Source organism: Mustela nigripes, chromosome 6 (assembly GCF_022355385.1).
Source record: "Mustela nigripes isolate SB6536 chromosome 6, MUSNIG.SB6536, whole genome shotgun sequence".
Lineage (NCBI taxonomy): Eukaryota > Metazoa > Chordata > Mammalia > Carnivora > Mustelidae > Mustela > Mustela nigripes.
In genome coordinates, this window is record NC_081562.1 from 60,641,740 (window position 1) to 60,659,073 (window position 17,334).

General features: G+C 34.6%; 1 long non-coding RNA gene across 1 annotated transcript in view; it reads right to left on the minus strand.

The window, feature by feature from the left end:
• Nucleotides 1-2,812: 2,812 nt before the first annotated feature.
• Nucleotides 2,813-17,334, minus strand: part of LOC132020625 (uncharacterized) — a 64,652-nt gene continuing 50,130 nt past the window's right edge. Inside the window, exon 3 of the long non-coding RNA XR_009405042.1 lies at nucleotides 2,813-2,878. This is a non-coding gene — a long non-coding RNA (uncharacterized LOC132020625). The remainder of the gene's footprint in view (nucleotides 2,879-17,334) is intronic.

Genomic DNA, 17,334 nt, shown 5'->3' on the forward strand with positions numbered 1-17,334 from the left:
AAGCCTGGAGGAGCTTTTGGTCCAGTAAGCCTGTCATGGTAAGATAAACTGGAACTTTACTTTTGACAAACCATGTTAAAATAAATTACAATTTTTTAGTTATTTTCTTCTTCTGTTTTTTTTTTTTTAAGATTTTATTTATTTATTTGATGGAGAGAGAGAGAGATCACAATCAGGGGCAGTGGCAGAGGGAGCTGGAGAAGCAGGCTCCCAGCTGAGCAGGGAGCCCAACATGGGGCTTAATCCCAGGACCCTAAAATTGTGACCTGAGCAGAAGGCAGATGCTTAACCAACTGAACCACCCAGCCAACCCTTTTCATTATTTTCTAAAATAAAATCTAACCATTCATTTGTCATTGAGATTTTTATAATATTATGTTAAAGTAAAAGGTAATATTTTAAGATAAATTACTTCCATAATTTTGTATTAATATTCAATTCAACTCTAAGAATGCTGTGTACTCGCATCTAAATAACTCAAGCCCTCACTACCGGGGAACAGAAAAGATATGGTTTACTGCTACAGAAATCATAGTGAGACACAAAAGGGCTTTAGTATCCTTGTGCATGAAGGCACAGACGACAACATATAGTAACTTAATCCTCAAATTACTTGATGCAATATTAAAGCATTTTCTTTGGTACTGTCCTTTCATAGAGAACCATAATATACTTATAAGGTTCACCTTCTTTAGAGAAAGATTGAATTATTCACTGGAATGCAATTTTAAAATTCCTTGCCCCCTGGGGCATCTGGGTGATACAGTCAGTTCAGTGTCTGACTCTTGATTTTTGGCTCAGGTCATGATCTCAAGGTCGTTAGATCAAGCCCCACATAGGGCTCTGTGCTCAGCGTAGTAACCGCTTAAGACTTTCCCTCTCCCTCTGCCTTTCTCCTCTGCACTTGTATTCTCTCTTTCACTCCAGAATAAATAAATAAATCTTTTTTAAGAAATGAAATAAAATTCTTTCCCACCCCCAAATGCTTAAATCCACTTCTGCTAGTGACAAACATCTATTGAGAAAGTGGAGTTCCAGAGCACAGCACTTGAAGAAATGATTTATTGAGTGTTTGTGAACATTCAAGTGATCCTCTTACATTATTTAGGTTGAGTAATAAAGGAAAATTAGGAGCTCTTTATGAGGAAATGTAAGTGTATCTTGAGGCAACCTTGAATACATTAATTTTTGTGGGTAGAAAATTAGGTTTGCAAGATATAGAGTATCTCTACAAACTGAGGAAGCTCAGACTGCAACCAGTTGATCTTATGCCAGATGATAGAAATTATGGGAAAGAAAGAGAAATGAGAAGCACTGCACTGTGTCATAGCAGAAAACATCTTGAATTTGAGTAAGAAGACTTAAAGATTTAGGTTTGGCACTGCCATCCTATAGCTATGTGACTTTGGTGTAAGGCCCTAATTAATGTCTCTTTATAGGAGTCTCTAAATTCAGTAACTCATCTGTAAAATGTGTGCATATATGTATGTATATGTGTGTGTGCGTGCGTGTGTGTGTGTGTGTACACGCATATACATATGATTGAACTTGGATTCCTGGTGTCAGTCAGCTCCTGCATATAAACAGGATGGAAGTTGTCACTGTCATCCTTACAAATAAAAACTCGACAAAGTGAAAATCAATCACTTCACTTGCATCCATCAGCGAACTACGATTGTAGGGCAAACTGCCACACTGAAATCTGGAGGAACAGATCAGATCAATCTAGAGAGTCAGTCATCACCTACAAATGTCTAACAGAAGCCACTGTAATTATAAACTTGCAGGAATACTTTCATGGTAAGTGTTACAAATTATTGGAGATTAAGTGAAGTCTAATTTAGGAGTGAGAAAATCCTGGGAGCTGGAATTGGAATACAAACCAGTTTATCAGGGCGCCTGGGTGACTCAGTCTGTTAAGTGGCTGCCTTTGGTTCAGGTCATGATTCCAGGGTTCTGGGATTGAGCCCCACATTGGGCTCTCTGCTCAGCAGGGAGTCTGCTTCTCCCCCTCCCTCTGCCTTTGCCTCTCCCTGGCTTACTCTCTTATCTTTCTTTCTCTATCTCTCAAATAAATTAATAAAATCTAAACAAACAAACAAACAACAACAAAACTTCCATTTATCACTATGAAGATCTAAGAAAGATGTCCTGATGGTTCAGGCAGGAAGAGCGGAATAACAACCACTGCAAAATATGTTCAGAACCTTCTATAATAAAAGCCTGCTTTGAAGGGAAAGTATCTGTACCAGAGCCTTTTTTCCAGAATGGGGAAGGGCATTCCTCTTAACTTGTCCCCATCTGACTTTGCCGTCTCACGTATAGGAGGAAAAAAATTCAACAGAATTCAAGCCTTCAAGAATGTAGATTGAAAAGACTACAGCCAGGAAATGAGGTAGGGACAGGAAAGGGGAAAAAAAAAAGTTATACAACTGGATAAATCCTGAGGTCAGAACTCACATACATGGACCCACTGAAACACAGATTAAACTGAAGGTTAAATATTGTAAGAAGGGATAAGAATAAACAAAACAGAACCAAACCTATAAGAAGTGTGGGATATTATCAAATGTTGTAACATACACGTAATTAGATTTACAGAAGAGAAGAAAGAGAACAGGGAGCTGAAGAAGGACTTGAAGTAATGGTGGTTGAGAATTTTCCAAAATGAATAGCCGATATCAAATCACAAATTGAGGAAACTCAGAAACCACAAACAAGATTGAGAAAAAAAATTTAACCACATCCTATTTATCCTGCAGAAATCAGAGAAAAAGTCTTGAAAGTAAGGAACATCTTACCTACAGAGGTACAAGGATAAGAATTTCAGTGGACTTCCATCTGAAGCGATGCCAAGGAAAGTGGAGAATCTTCTTAGCTGAAATACATATTGCCACAAATTTGCATAAGATATGAAAATGTGAAATAATGATATATGTCAAACAAATAAATTTATAACTGAATACAATGACAATTTAGACACAATATGTATTATTCAAGCAGCTGTAAGCTTGATTTTGGAAAATTTTAATGAAGTTTTAAGATGCCAGAAAGACTTAGTCTGAATGATTTTTTTATTTTATTTTATTTATTTATTTGACAGAGAGAGAAATCACAAGTAGGCAGAGAGGCAGGCAGAGAGAGGGGGAAGCAGACTCCGTGCTGAGCAGAAAGCCCAATGCAGGGCTCAATCCCAGGACCCTGAGATCATGACCTGAGCCGAAGGCAGAGGCTTAACCTACTGAGTCACGCAGGTGCCCCAGTCTGAATGATTTTTGATTCTCTGCTTGAAAAGTTGGACATGTAACAGGAACATTAATATATTAATATTAATGGTATATAGTGTATAGTAATACAGTTTATAGTAATATATTAATTCATATTAATATAGTCACATTGGATATTCATTTTGGATTAGAGTTTTTCATAGATGTTTCCCTAAAACTCATAAAATTCATGAAACTGTCAGAATGAATTTCTTATTTTTGTACTGTCTGAATAATGTACTCTCACAACATAGTTTATATGGACAAAATAAGTACATTTTGATAGACTATTACAGTCAAATAATCTATTTTGGCAATTTCCAGAGTATTTGAAGGTAAAATTGAAAAAAAAACATTGGTTTTAAAATACAAAGATCAATAAGTTTTATTTATGGTCCAGCAGTTAGAGAAATATATTAACTTAGATATTCTTTTCTGTCCTAACTGCCTTATTAAACTTTCTTCAGAACAGCAAATTCTGTTCTGTCCCTGTAAAATCTACCATTTCAAATTGTTCATTTGCCTCTCATTTTCTGGCACCACAGTGCATAATTTCTTTCTCCTTTCCCTTACAATTCTGACAGGCACACCAGGATTCTTGTTCAAGATCAAGAATAAAAGGCTAACAAACACCATTATATTGTCAGAGCCCATACAAAAGAATGCAAAAGGGATTGAGTTTGTGAATGATGGAAATGCCAGTGGGATTTTTGTTTATTACCCAGGATTCTCAAGAAGAAGTATCAAATATTGTTTGCCCTTCAAAACTGTTTTCCCTTTTGGGAGAAAAATAAACTATGTAAATAAAGAAGTAGAAGAGTTTGATCTTCATTAGTAATTACAATGGACAATTTTATTTTCAACTATACTGAAGAACTTTAAGAAGGCTATTGAATAGTTAGAATTCTGACTAGACACTAGGTAATTTTAGAAATGTGTATTTGTTGTTGTTTGTTTGTTTGTTTTTACAAGGAACAATGCTTTCTCTGCGTGATAGAGGAGTCTTGACACAGAGTTAAAATATACTTTACAACTGAAAGGATTTTTAGAATAGTAATTAGGCACACAAAACCATACATACTAATAAAAGTATAGCAATGATAAAACAGGTAGTAATTTCCCTAATCTGAGAGTTGAATACTTTGGTAAAAAATGTGCATTGTTCAAATGTATTGGATATTATCAAATTACACACCAAGTTGTGCTGGTTATATTGCTACTATCATGGTTTAGAAATGTTTGTTTCTCCACACCCCACCAAAGGCTGGTGTTAGCAAATATTTTCATTTTGTCATTTTATTATGTGTAAAATAGCATTTTTGTTTTATGTTGCATTTTCCCAAATATTATAAATAATAAGGTTGAGTATTAATTTATATGATTCTTGCTCATTAAGATCTTCTGTTACATATTTTGCTCATTTTTCTATTCTATTGATTCCTCCCTAATAATTTAGAAATATTAGTTACTAGTTCTTTGTCAAGTATTTGTTGTGATTATTTTCTCCCAGTCTGTGTTTTTTTAATTAATTTTTGTCATATCTTTTTGGATTAACATAGACAATTTTTACAAATTTTCACATTTTATGACATTGAGTCTTATTTAAGAACTACTTCACTACTACAAGGAAATATATTTTCTTCTAAAAATTTAAAGCTTAGTTCTTATCATTGACTCTTTTTCACATCAGGAATTTTTTCTATGTTTGCAATGATGTAGGATTTTAACTTTCTTTTTTCCACATAGAAAATCAGTACTCTCTGCACCATTGAAGAATCTATCCTTTTTGTTGATCTGAAACGCTTCCCAGTTCATGAAATTAAAGTTCCATTTGTCTGTGGATCTCTCAGGTTTCCTAGCAAAGCTTTCCCCAATACCAGCCCCCCTGAATCAATATAGCTTTATAGTATACCTTGATGTCTGGAAGTCAAAAGGTTCCCCAAATGCTAGATCTATTTCATTGGCCCATCACTGCCACTCTCCATCCTTCCCTAGCCTCTTCTATGGTTTCATGTAAGGGGGTATTATTTTGTTTTGTTTTGCTTTATTTTTTCACTTAAAGACTTATTGATTAAAACAGTTTTAAGCTTATAAAAGAATTTAGGAGGTTGTACACAAAGAGTTCCCATATATTCTCCTTCCCTGTGCATAATTCACCTATTATTAATGTTTTGCATTGGCTTGGTATCTTTTTTATAATTAATGAATCCAATCTTAATACATTATTATTAACTAAATTCCATAGTTTGCCTTAAGGTTCACTGTTGGTGTTGTAAAGTTCTTTGGGTTTTGACATGCATAATTTCATATGCCCACCATTACAGGATCTACAGAATAGTTTTGTTGTTCTAAAAAGTCCTTGAGATTCACCTGTTCATCCCTCTCCAGACCCTTGAGGCCCTGGCAACCACTGATTTTTACTGTCCCTACAGTTTTCCCTTTTTCAGAGCTGGAATCATGTAATAGCTATTACAGACTGGCTTCCATTCATTTAGTAATATGCAATTAAGTTTCATCTATTTTTTTGTGGCTTTCTAGCTCATTTTTTTGTTGTTGCTGTTGTTACTGAATGATACTGCATTGTACAGATGTAAGACGGTATGTTTATTTTGTCACCTATTGAAGGGTATTTTGGTTTAGGGCAATTCTAAATAAAACTACTCTAAAGATTTTCTTGATGAAGTCCCAAAAGTTCATTTTCATTTTTTTCCCTTGCCTTTGGAGACAAGTCTTGAAAGAAGTTGCTGTGGTGGATGTTGAAGAGGTTATTGCCTATGTTCTGCTCTAGGATTTTGATGGATTTCTGTCTTACATTGAGGTCTTTCATCCATTTAGAGTGTACGGTGTAAGAGAATAGTCCAGTTTCATTCTTCTCTATATAGCTGTCCAATTTAACAATTTATTAATGGTGTCCAGCACCATTTATAGATAAAAAGCTTCCACACAGCAAAGGAAACAATCAACAAAACAAAGAGGCAACCCACAGAATGGGAGAAGATATTTGCAAATGACACTACAGAGAAAGGGCTGATACCCACAATCTATAAAGAACTTCTCAAACTCAACACCCAAAAAACAGATAGTGAAAAAATGAAAAGAAGACATGAGTAGACACTTTTCTACAGAAGACATACAAATGACTAACAGACCCATGAAAAAGTGTTCATCATCATTAACCATCACGGAAATTCAAATCAAAACCAGATTGAGATAACTTACACCAGTTAGAATGGCAAAAATTGACAAGGCAAGAAACAACAAATGTTGGAGTTGTGGAGAAAGAGGAATCCTCTTACACTGTTGGTGGGAATGCAAATTGGTGCAGCCACTTTGGAAAACAGTGTGGAGGTTCCTCAAAAATTAAAGTATAACTACTTTATGACCCAGCCATTGCACTACTCAGTATTTACCCCAAAGATACAGATGTAGTAAAAAGAAGGGCCATCTGTACCCCAATGTTCATAGCAGCAATGGTGACAGTCGCCAAACTGTGGAAAGAGCCAAGATGTCCTTCAACAGATGAATGGATAAAGAATATATGGTCCATATATACAATGGAGTATTATGCCTCCATCAGAAAGGATGAATACCCAACTTTTGTATCAACATGGATGGGACTGGAGGAGATTGTGCTGATGAAATAAGTCAAGCAGAGAGAGTCCATTATCATATGGTTTCATTTACTTGTGGAACATAAGAAATAGCATGGAGGACATTAGGAGAAGGGAAAAATGAAGTGGAAGAATGAACCATGAGAGACTGTGGACTCCAGAAAATGAACCATCAGAGGGGGAAGATTAACCATGAGAGACTATAGACTCCAGGAAACAAATGGAGAGTTTTAGAAGGTAGGGGGTGGGGGAATGGGTGAGTCTGGTGATGGGTATTAGGGAGGTCAGAGAGTGCATGGAGCACTGGGTGATATATGCAAACAATGAATCATGGAACACTAAATCAAAAACTAGTGATGTACTAACATAACACAATAAAAATATTTAAAAATTAACAATTAAAAAATTACAAGACTGATAAAAAAAAGCTTGACAGAGAAGATATTCATGTGAGAAAACTGCTGTTTTTCCTTTATTAAAGAACATTGCTAACCAAATTAAATAAGTATTTTCCTTTAAAAAAAAAAGATTGTCATGCAGGTTTTTGTGTGGACATAGTTGTCGACTCAATTGAGTAAATACCTAGCAGAGTAATTACTGGATCATGCAGAAACATTATGTTTAGCTTTGTAAGAAATTGCCACAAAAGGGGCACCTGGTTGGCTCAGTGGGTTAAGCCTCTCTCTTCGGCTCAGGTCAGGATCTTGGGGTCCTGGGATTGAGCTCCCTGCTGAGCAGAGAGCCTGCTTCTCCCTTTCTCTCTGCCTGCTTCTCTGCCTACGTGTGATCTCTGTCAAATAAATAAATAAAATCTTAAGAAAGAAAGAAAAATTATAATTGTTAATCAAGATAAACTACTCATACCGCAAAGACACCAGAACTAGACCATTTTAAAGGAGAAATTTACTAGAACTTCAAAGAACTAATAATGTCCTCTCTATGCAAATTGTTTAAAAAAAAAAAAGAAAGAAAAGAAAGAAAGAAAGAAAGAAAGAAAGAAAGAAAGAAAGAAAGAAAGAAAGAAAGAAAGAAAGAAATTGCCACAAAAGGACAAGGAGAAAGAGGAGGAGAATGGGTAAGAGGAGGAGGGGAGAGTGAAACTGTTAAAATGTTTTTAAAAGCAAACTACCATTTTACACTCCTAATGTAATGCAATGTCTGTATTCCTTCAAATATTGAGTATTTTCAGGTTTTATGGGGAGTTTGCTGGTTTGCTGAATTTTTGCCATTCTACTGAATATGTAACATTATGGTATCTTGCTGGTTTTAACATACAATTCTTTAATGACATATAATTTTGAGCATTTTTCATATGCTTATAAATGATCTGTATATCTTTGAAGAAGTATCTTTTCAGATTCTTGACCATTTTTAATTGTTTTCTGATTGTAGAGTCTGAGAAGTTCTGTGTATATTTTGGATACCAATTCTCTAATGGCTCTGTGTTTTGCAAATATTTTCTCCCAGTCTGTAGCTTGTTTCTCATTCTCTCATCAATGTCCTTCAAAGAGCAAAACTTTTTCAGTTTTCTTAACTTACCAATTTTTTTGTGTGTGGCTAGTGGTTCTAGTGTTGTATTGAAGAAATCATCACCAAACCCAACGTCACCTAGTTTTTTTTTCTGTTATTTCTTACAAGTTTTATGGTTTTGCATTTTACTTTGGGTCCGTGATCTATTTTGAGTAATTTTTTTGTTAAGGACCTAAGATCGTTGTCTACCTCCTTTTTTTTTTTTTTTTCATTATACATTCCCACCTTTTCAATTCTCTTTTTTTTTTTTTTAAACAATTTGCATAGAGAGGACATTATTAGTTCTTTGAAGTTCTAGTAAATTTCTCCTTTAAAATGGTCTAGTTCTGGTGTCTTTGCGGTATGAGTAGTTTATCTTGATTAACAATTATAATTTTTAGTGCTTAGAGGATTTTAAAGATCTCTATTTTTTCTTAAAGATTTTTGATTAGTGGGCACCTGGGTGGCTCAGTCAGTTAAGCATCTGCTTTCAGCTCAGGTCATGATCCTGGAATCCTGGAATCGAGTCCTGCATCCAGCTCCCTGCTCAGCAGGGGTCTGCTTCTTCCTCTCTTCCCATGTGCTCTCTCTCTCAAGTAAATAAATAAAATCTTTTTTAAAAAAAGAATCTTGATTATTGGTGTTATTTTAGTTAATAATCCATTGCATAAAAATTTTCAAATTTATTAACATAAGCTTTTTCACTATATATAATGATACATATTTAATCTCTATTATATCTCCAGTTATTTCTGATTTTTGTTCCATATTTGAATGAAGTCTTTTGTTATTGTTTTATTTTCCTGATAAATGTCACTAAAGATTTTTTATTTTATTATCCTTTCTAAAAACCAGCTCTGGTTTTGATGATCCTCACATGTATATTATAGGATTCACTATTTTTATTTTTATTTTATTAATTTCTGGTCATCTTATCTTTATTGTGTTCATTCTCCCTTTCTTTTGGCTACATTCCTGTCCTTGTAAGTCTCCTGTGTTAGATTCTGAGCTAATAGAATTCCAATTTTTCTTGATTAAAAGCACAATATTCCAAAATCTTGTCATATCTTTTAAAATCAATGCATTCAGTTCTTTTTTGTAACATCCATTGACTCTTTTCCCTCTCAAAGACATGGATTTTCTTTTCAGGGCATTTGAAACTTTTGCAACCTATAGTAACTTTTTTTACTATATTAGTTATTATTGCATGTCTCACTTAACTGCATTATATCAATGAGGTCTCTATAATATTTATTGTTTTAAATTTCTATAGACATAATTGTGAATGGCTAATTTTTTATAAGTATATTTGCACATATAAATAAATGTATTTTTTCCATATTGGGCTTCAGAGATCACCATTTTTCTATTAGATAAGCCCATCTTAAATCTTCATTTTTATACCTTAATCTCCTTTATGCCTTTATTTTCTTTAAAATTGAGTCACTGTTTAAGAATTTCTCTATTAATTTTTTAGATTTGCTTTATAAATGTTAAAGCCATGTTATTGGATGTATGCAAGTTCAATTATTCTATATCTTTGTGGAGTCTCACTTGATTACTAAATTGTATTCCTATATCTCATCTTTTTTATCTGACATTATTATTGTAACATCAAATTGGGGGACACTAATATTTTTCTTTTCATTCTCCTCCCCACACCTTGGGTTCTTCATGTTCAGTAATGTTCTGTAACAGTTCTTTCTGTAAAAGCCTATCAGTTGAAACTTTGTTTAATGTTTTATGACTCACAAATGTCTTTATTGTTTCCACTCACAGATAATAGCTTGGCTACCATAAAATGCTAGACTGTCTAAGTTTCTCAGAATTTAGACAATATCCTGGGAGAGTATTCTGGTATTTATTGTTGTTAATGAGAAGGAACATTTTAATCTAGTTATTATACTTTTGTAGGTACATTATTTTCCTCTCACATATCTTAACATTTTCATTTCACCTTTAGTATTTTACAATTCTCTGAGTATGGTTTCATATTATGTTAGTTGGCTTAGTACACAGAGTAGACACTTGATTTGGGGATTCATAAGTTCCTTCAGTTCTGGAGGATTCTAAATTGTTGTCCATTCGTGTATTTCTTTTTCTCTTTTTCCTCCATTTTTTTTCTTCTGCAATTCTTTATGTTTAGTGTACTAGTGTACATTACTAGAATATTCACAATATTTTTGTGGAAGGATTATATGTCTCTACTACACTATAATTGGGCTAATCCATATGACTTGACCATTGAAATTCAAGTGGGAGTGGTCTGTGCCACCTATTACGCAGGTGCATTAAGATAGTAATGACATAGTTGCATCATATCCCTCCCATCGCCCATAACATGCTTTCTAAATAAGAACTACACATTTGTTATTTTTATTACTAATACATTCCAGTCCTTTTTACTTAGCGTTGTATTAATAGAATATGACATAAAAACCTATGAAACAAACATTAAAAATTCTCAGTCTATCCTCTTTTAAATCTTCTTCTATTTATATTTTTCTCTTTTTTCTCTGGTAGTGTTTCTCAATAATTACTGATCTAACGTATCAGTGAAAATTTCTATCAGAAAGTGATGGTTTATTCCAAAGGATTTAACTGAAGAGTGTTTAATGGATCAGCTATTTTCAGAAGTGAAGGTGTGCCTAAGAAACTAATAAAGGATGGTGAAGAACGCAGTGAGAAGTAATTGTGGACACTGTTACTATCCAAGCCCTGAAGAAAACTAGCTGGACTAGTACCTGCTGAGAGGCAGTGTCAGAAGGTACGGTCTCCTGGAACTATAAGCAAACTCACAAAGGAATGTAGATATTGTCAGACTGTGTTGGGGCTTAGCCAGAGTACAGAAAGTTTTCCCCACTGTGTCTATCCTAATTACTTCCAATCTACTGCAGGTGGCTCCCTGTGTCTCGTCTCAACTAGATGTCAAAATGGAGGAGCTCCAGATGATGCAGCCTATAGAAGACAGTCTCTAAGAGCCTAAAGTAAGGAGCAAAATGGCATAGAATAGATTTAGGTTTGGAAGAAGAGGAAAACAAAGAATAGTTGGAACACTTCTAAGACTTACTTATTTGAGAGTTAGAGGGAGAGCACACAGGGCAAAGAGGCCGAGGGAAAGAAAACATTAAGCAAACTCTGTGCTGAGTGTGGAGCTAGATCCACCACCCTGAAATCATGACCTTGACATCACGACCTAAGAGGAAACCAATATGACTGGGCCACCCAGGCACGCCAGTTAGGCCACTCAACCCACTGATTTCTCCGTTTGACCAAGTGCAGTAACGAAGTTGTGGATGAAACAGGAATAAACATGTATTCAACCCTCAGGTTATTATGTCATAGGTTAAGAATGGAATCGAAACCAAAACAAAACATTTTCTATTCTTCATTTGTGATTAACTTTTGGTACCAGCATTGAAGAAACAAAGACATTGACAATTCATGGATTTGAATTTTTAATTAGGTTTAGGGCAGGGGTGAAGATTTACTCAATAAAATACAAAAACATTTAAAAATAGTTGTCACATCTATTGACACTTTCATTTTTTTAAATTAGGTAACTTTTAGGTTATAGGAAAAGAAGCACAATTCAACTGCTATTAAGAGAAGAGTGATTAGGGGTGCCTGGATGGCTCCATTTGTTAGGCGACCAGCTCTTGATTTCAGCTCAGGTCATGATCACAGGGTCCTGGGATTGAGCCCCCATCAGGCTTTGCGCTCAGTGGAGATTCTCTCCCTTTCCCTCAGCCCCTCCCCCAGCTCTCTCTTCCTCCCTCTCTCTCTCTAAAATAAATAAATAAATCTTTTTTTAAATAAAAAGAAGAGTGAGTAGACTTCCAATTTGGCTATTAGAGAATAGTTTGTATAAAAATAACCTGTCTGGGACACCTGGGAGGCTCAGTTGGTTAAGAGCCTGCTTTTGGCTCAGGTCCTGATTCCAGGGTCCTTGAGTCAAGTCCCGCATTAGGCTCCTTGCTCAGTGGGGAGCCTGTTTCTCCCTCTTCCTGCTGCTCTCCCTGCTTGTGCACTTGCTCTCTCTCTCACTCTGATAAGTCAATCATCAATCAATCAATCAATCAATCAAATCTTTAAAATAAATAAATAAATATAACCTGTCTGCCAAAACAACTATCAAAGCAATGCAAGGGGCCCCTGGGCTGCTCAGTCAGTTAAGCCCCTACTTTGGACTCAGGTCATGATCCCAGAGTCCTGGAATTGAGTCTCTTATCTTGCTCCCTGCTCAGTGGGAAGTCTGCTTCTCCCTCCACCTCTGCCACTCCCCTGTTCATGCTCTCTCTCTCTCAAATAAATAAATAAAATCGTTTTTTTAAAAGTACTGTGAAATACATGAAACACCTATTTGAATGTTTTGTATATCAGCAATAGTCAGAGAGATCAGCAACAGAGTCAGAACTTGAGGCCTGTGATCCTTGAAAGAAGGGAAATGATGGACATGATTTCCATCGTCACCTTTGCTTCGCAGTGAAGGACAATAGAATATGAACAGAAAACTCCCCTCACACAAGTGGATATGAAATCTAGGATCTCTAAGGGGCTAGAAATGGAGGGGAAGGAAATGCTGAAATAGGAATACAAAATTTGCATGAAAAATTTTTTTGACAGTTTGGATGTCAAAACTGCTCAAAGGAAGAGTATGTCTCAAAACACACACACACACACACACACACCCCAGAAAGCAGAGCTGGGATGCTAAAGACCTGAGCAGAAGTTTTTAACAGATTTATAGTTCTGGGAAGACAGAACTCGGAGTTCAAGGGACCTGATAAAGACAAGTTATCAGGCTTTCAGCTGAGATTCCTGAAGGTTTATGGATGGGAGTAGGGAAAGTTGAAGTGCATCAGCCTTCACATAGCCAAAAACCTGTTCTTGACAATAATGAAGTCATCTTCATCTAATAATTGTATGGTCTTAAAATATTTTCCCAGAACAGCTTATTGTTTGCCAGAAATAAAAGCAGTAATTCTACAGTGGAAAAATCAGACCCGGATGAAATGAGCAAAATAAATATCACCAATGAGGAACAAATGGAAAATATGCGCCCCTGAGATGTAATATTCTGAGAAAAACACAGCCTCATATATGTAATTTTTCACCCAAGAATACATTACCTGAATCAAATCAGAAAAAAAAAATTTTTAAACCTTTCTTTAATAAAAGGTGAGGGAGCTGTATTCTTAAATGTCACAAAAGGCAAAATAGACTGCAAAAATGTTCCATATTTTAAAAGTCTGAAGTGGCAAGATGACTAAATGCAGTTTCTGAACTAGACTAGTACAGTACTGGAGGGGAACAAAGGCTTTAATGACATTATGGGTGAATAGAAAAAATTGGAGTAGGAATGGTAGCTTAAATGAAAGTACTTCAAATTATGTTAAATTTACATTGGTAACTCTACTTTGATTAGGTAATATCTATATTTTTTTAACGAATTTATTTATTTATTAGAGAGAGAGAGTATGGAAGAGCACAAGCAGGGGTAGAGTCAGGAAAAGGCAGAGGGAGAACCAGAATCCCCAATGAGCAGTGACCCAGATGCAGTGCAGGGCTCAATCCCAGGACCCTGGGATCATGACCTGAGCCAGACAGATGCTTAACCAACTGAGTCACCCAGGCACCCCAATAATATCTCTACTCTTAAGAAATAGATATTGGAACATTCGGGGGCAAAGGATTATGATGCACCCAATCTACTTTAAGCAGTTCAATAAAAAACTTTGTATATATATGAAGAGAGATCACATGCATCAAATAATTTAAAATGAAATAAAATAAAATATTAATAAAAAGTTATACTGAACAAAGGGTATATAGATGTTCCTTTAATTAGTTCTTATAACTTTAAGAATTTAAATTTTAATTAATTCTTATAACTTTTATATAAATTTGAAATCACTTCTAAGAAGTTTCTAAAAATCAAATACAGTAATCTCACCAAAACACTGAACAGAAAAATTATTATGTTCTTCTGTTAGAAAAGGCATTAGATAAAAGAGCACCCATTCCCTTAGGTCAGAACCAGGCAAAGATATTCATTATTATTATTTCTATCTAGGTTTGTACCAGAAGTCCTACTCAAGAAAATAAGGAGAGGAAAAGTATGCACAAGGATTGAAAAAATTTTTTTTTACAAATCTAGTACCCAGATCTTGCTTTGAAAAAACTATTCTACATTTAAAAGACTAATGTTCTCTGTAGAAATGACTAATTCTAGATCTCCAGAATGCAAAAGTAAGCTTGGTACATCTTTTTTTTGCCAAGAAGAAAATATTCAAAGACAAATGATGTCAGGATACATGGAAGTCAAAACCTGCCTTACAAAATATGGGGCCTAATTTTAGTATCAAAATGAATAATTAACTTAATGGTTGACAGATAAGACACTGAATTAAAACAAACATACATAAATCCACAGTAATATTAAAATGAAAAGGAGGAAGGCAAAAATGTTAAGAGGAATGTACTAAAAAATAACAGAATCAGAAAATTACGATTTTTTCTATCTGCTAATGTAGTTTTAATGATTCTAACAAGAATAATCAATACAACCTAAAACAATTTGTGACATGTTGGATAAAAGTATATTTATAAGCTCTCAGAGTATCACTCCACAGATGATTTATTAACTACAAAGGAGGAATGTGTTTTTACAATGGAAAGATGTGTGTGTTACTCTTGGCATTGCCAATAGCAGAAAGATCCAACATTATATACCTCCAGCTATAATGTAGTAAGAAGTGCCCCAAATCACCCATACCATGGTCTTGTCAAAAATATTGGACCTAAGTCAAGTCATAAACATACTTATTAATACAAAATGCGGGTTGTCCTGCAAGACAAAAGGGCTGGACTCTTCAAAGAATCAAATATGGGGAATGGCAGAAAATTCTAGGACTTCTACAGATTGCGAGAAGTTGAAGGGACATAACCAATGATAATTCATCAATATTGACTGAATCCTCAATGGGATAAAACAAATTCATAACAGACATTTATGCTATAACTAAAGAAATTTTACTTGTTGCATCATGATAAATTCATACTAATTTCTAAAATGTAATATATTGTGGCTGGATAGGAAAATGTCCTTGTAGTAGATGATTCATGCTGAAGTAGTTAAGAGCAAAATATCTTGATGTTTGCTGCATTCACTTAAAGAGAGAAGGGAAAATGGAGCAGGTAGATAGCATATTAGTAATTGGTCAATGTTAGAGATGGGTGCACAGGTGTTCACTTTACTGTTCACTCAACTTTCCTAAGCATTTGAAATTTTTCAAAATAAAAGACAAATTTTTCAAAAGTTAAAAGCAGACCTCTAAATTGAAGCATGTTTTTGTCTTTGAAAGCTGATTTCTCATTTAAACGAATTTGACACAGGTCCAAACTAATTATCAAAGCATGAGCCTTTTGAAGGATACCATTAATTGAAATTCAGAGCTCTGATACTAACTATTCAGAGTGAAGTGGCTATATTATAAACAATTTGCTTTTTTCACAGGGTCTGATCCATATTATTTCAAGTGTTTTTCTTTTTTTGATTGAAAACATCAAGGTTTTACTTAATTGTATAAATTATGCCCTTGGCTTTAAAAACTCAACAAAATAGATGCAAAAAATTAATTACAATATTGTCAGAATCAACCATTAAGCAGCAGGATACAAGCATCATAAAATTAGCATTTTCATCTAATCATGCTAGTGTCATCTGCTAATTTCAAATAGACCCCATACACAGACATTATTTTTCAAAGCATCCTTACACAAAACCTTAATTCATTTTGAGTCTTGCAACAACATTTGGAATCAGTCAAAGTTCTGAAGGAGATGATCCTTACTTCTCAAATAGAAATTAGGAGAATTATGGTTTATTAATTTTGAATTCAAAGAAGGTGAATGCTATGTAAAATGATGGGGTTTTTTTGCCTTAGTTCTTATGACTGGCAATGCTTCCAAAAACTAAGTTATCTCAATTGCTCAAAATAACACTGATTTAGTGAAATTTTGTCAGAAAATATTTTTCTTTCTTCTTATTTTATTCGCATAGGCATTAAATGTTTTTGTTATACTAAGAAATGTGTGCAGTTATCTAAATGTATTGTGAGGGTAAAGGCTGAATTTTCCTGACAATCTCTCAAATATTCCTTTCCCTAATATGCAGCCTACAAATAAGGTTCACCACTTTTGGGCATTTATAACTTCAATCACTTTATTGGATGTTTAATAAACATCTGTTATTAAAAATAAATTCTATACATGAAATGCTTTTTTTTTTTTTAATTTATCTATCTGACAGAGAGAGAGAGATCACAAGTAGGCAGAGGCAAACAGGGAAAGAGGGGGAAGCAGGCTCCATGCTGAGCAGAGAGCCTGATGAGGGACTGGATCCCATGACCTTGGGATCATGACCAGAGCCAAAGGCAGAGGCTTTAACCCAGAGCCACCCAGGTGCCCCATGAAATACTTTTCTCAATAGACTGCACCTCCTTCTCTTAACCTCCTTATGGACAAAATTGTTCTTGATTAGATTATTATTTCTTCAGTGTCTCCTTCAATAAAGATATATAGAAAGTCTACAAGAGTTCAGATTCTATGTTAGCTTCTGGATTTACAAAAATCATTAAGGCATGTTCTTTGCCCTTTAGGGGATCTTAAATCTAGGGATGACAAACATTTGAAAACTGATCATAAAAACAAAATCTTATGATAGCAATAAAGTAATTATCTGCAAAGAGCCATAAGACCAAAATAATTGCTGATGATATGTTGATCTTATCCCAAACAGTTGATTTCTCCACTTTTAAACAAGAGAAATGATAATTATCAAGGCAAGAGCAGATATGCCTCTTAAAATTTATAGCTCTTAATTATTAGAGATAAATCAATGTTTGTTGTTAAAGATAAATAGTTGGTACTGAGAACAGTTGATG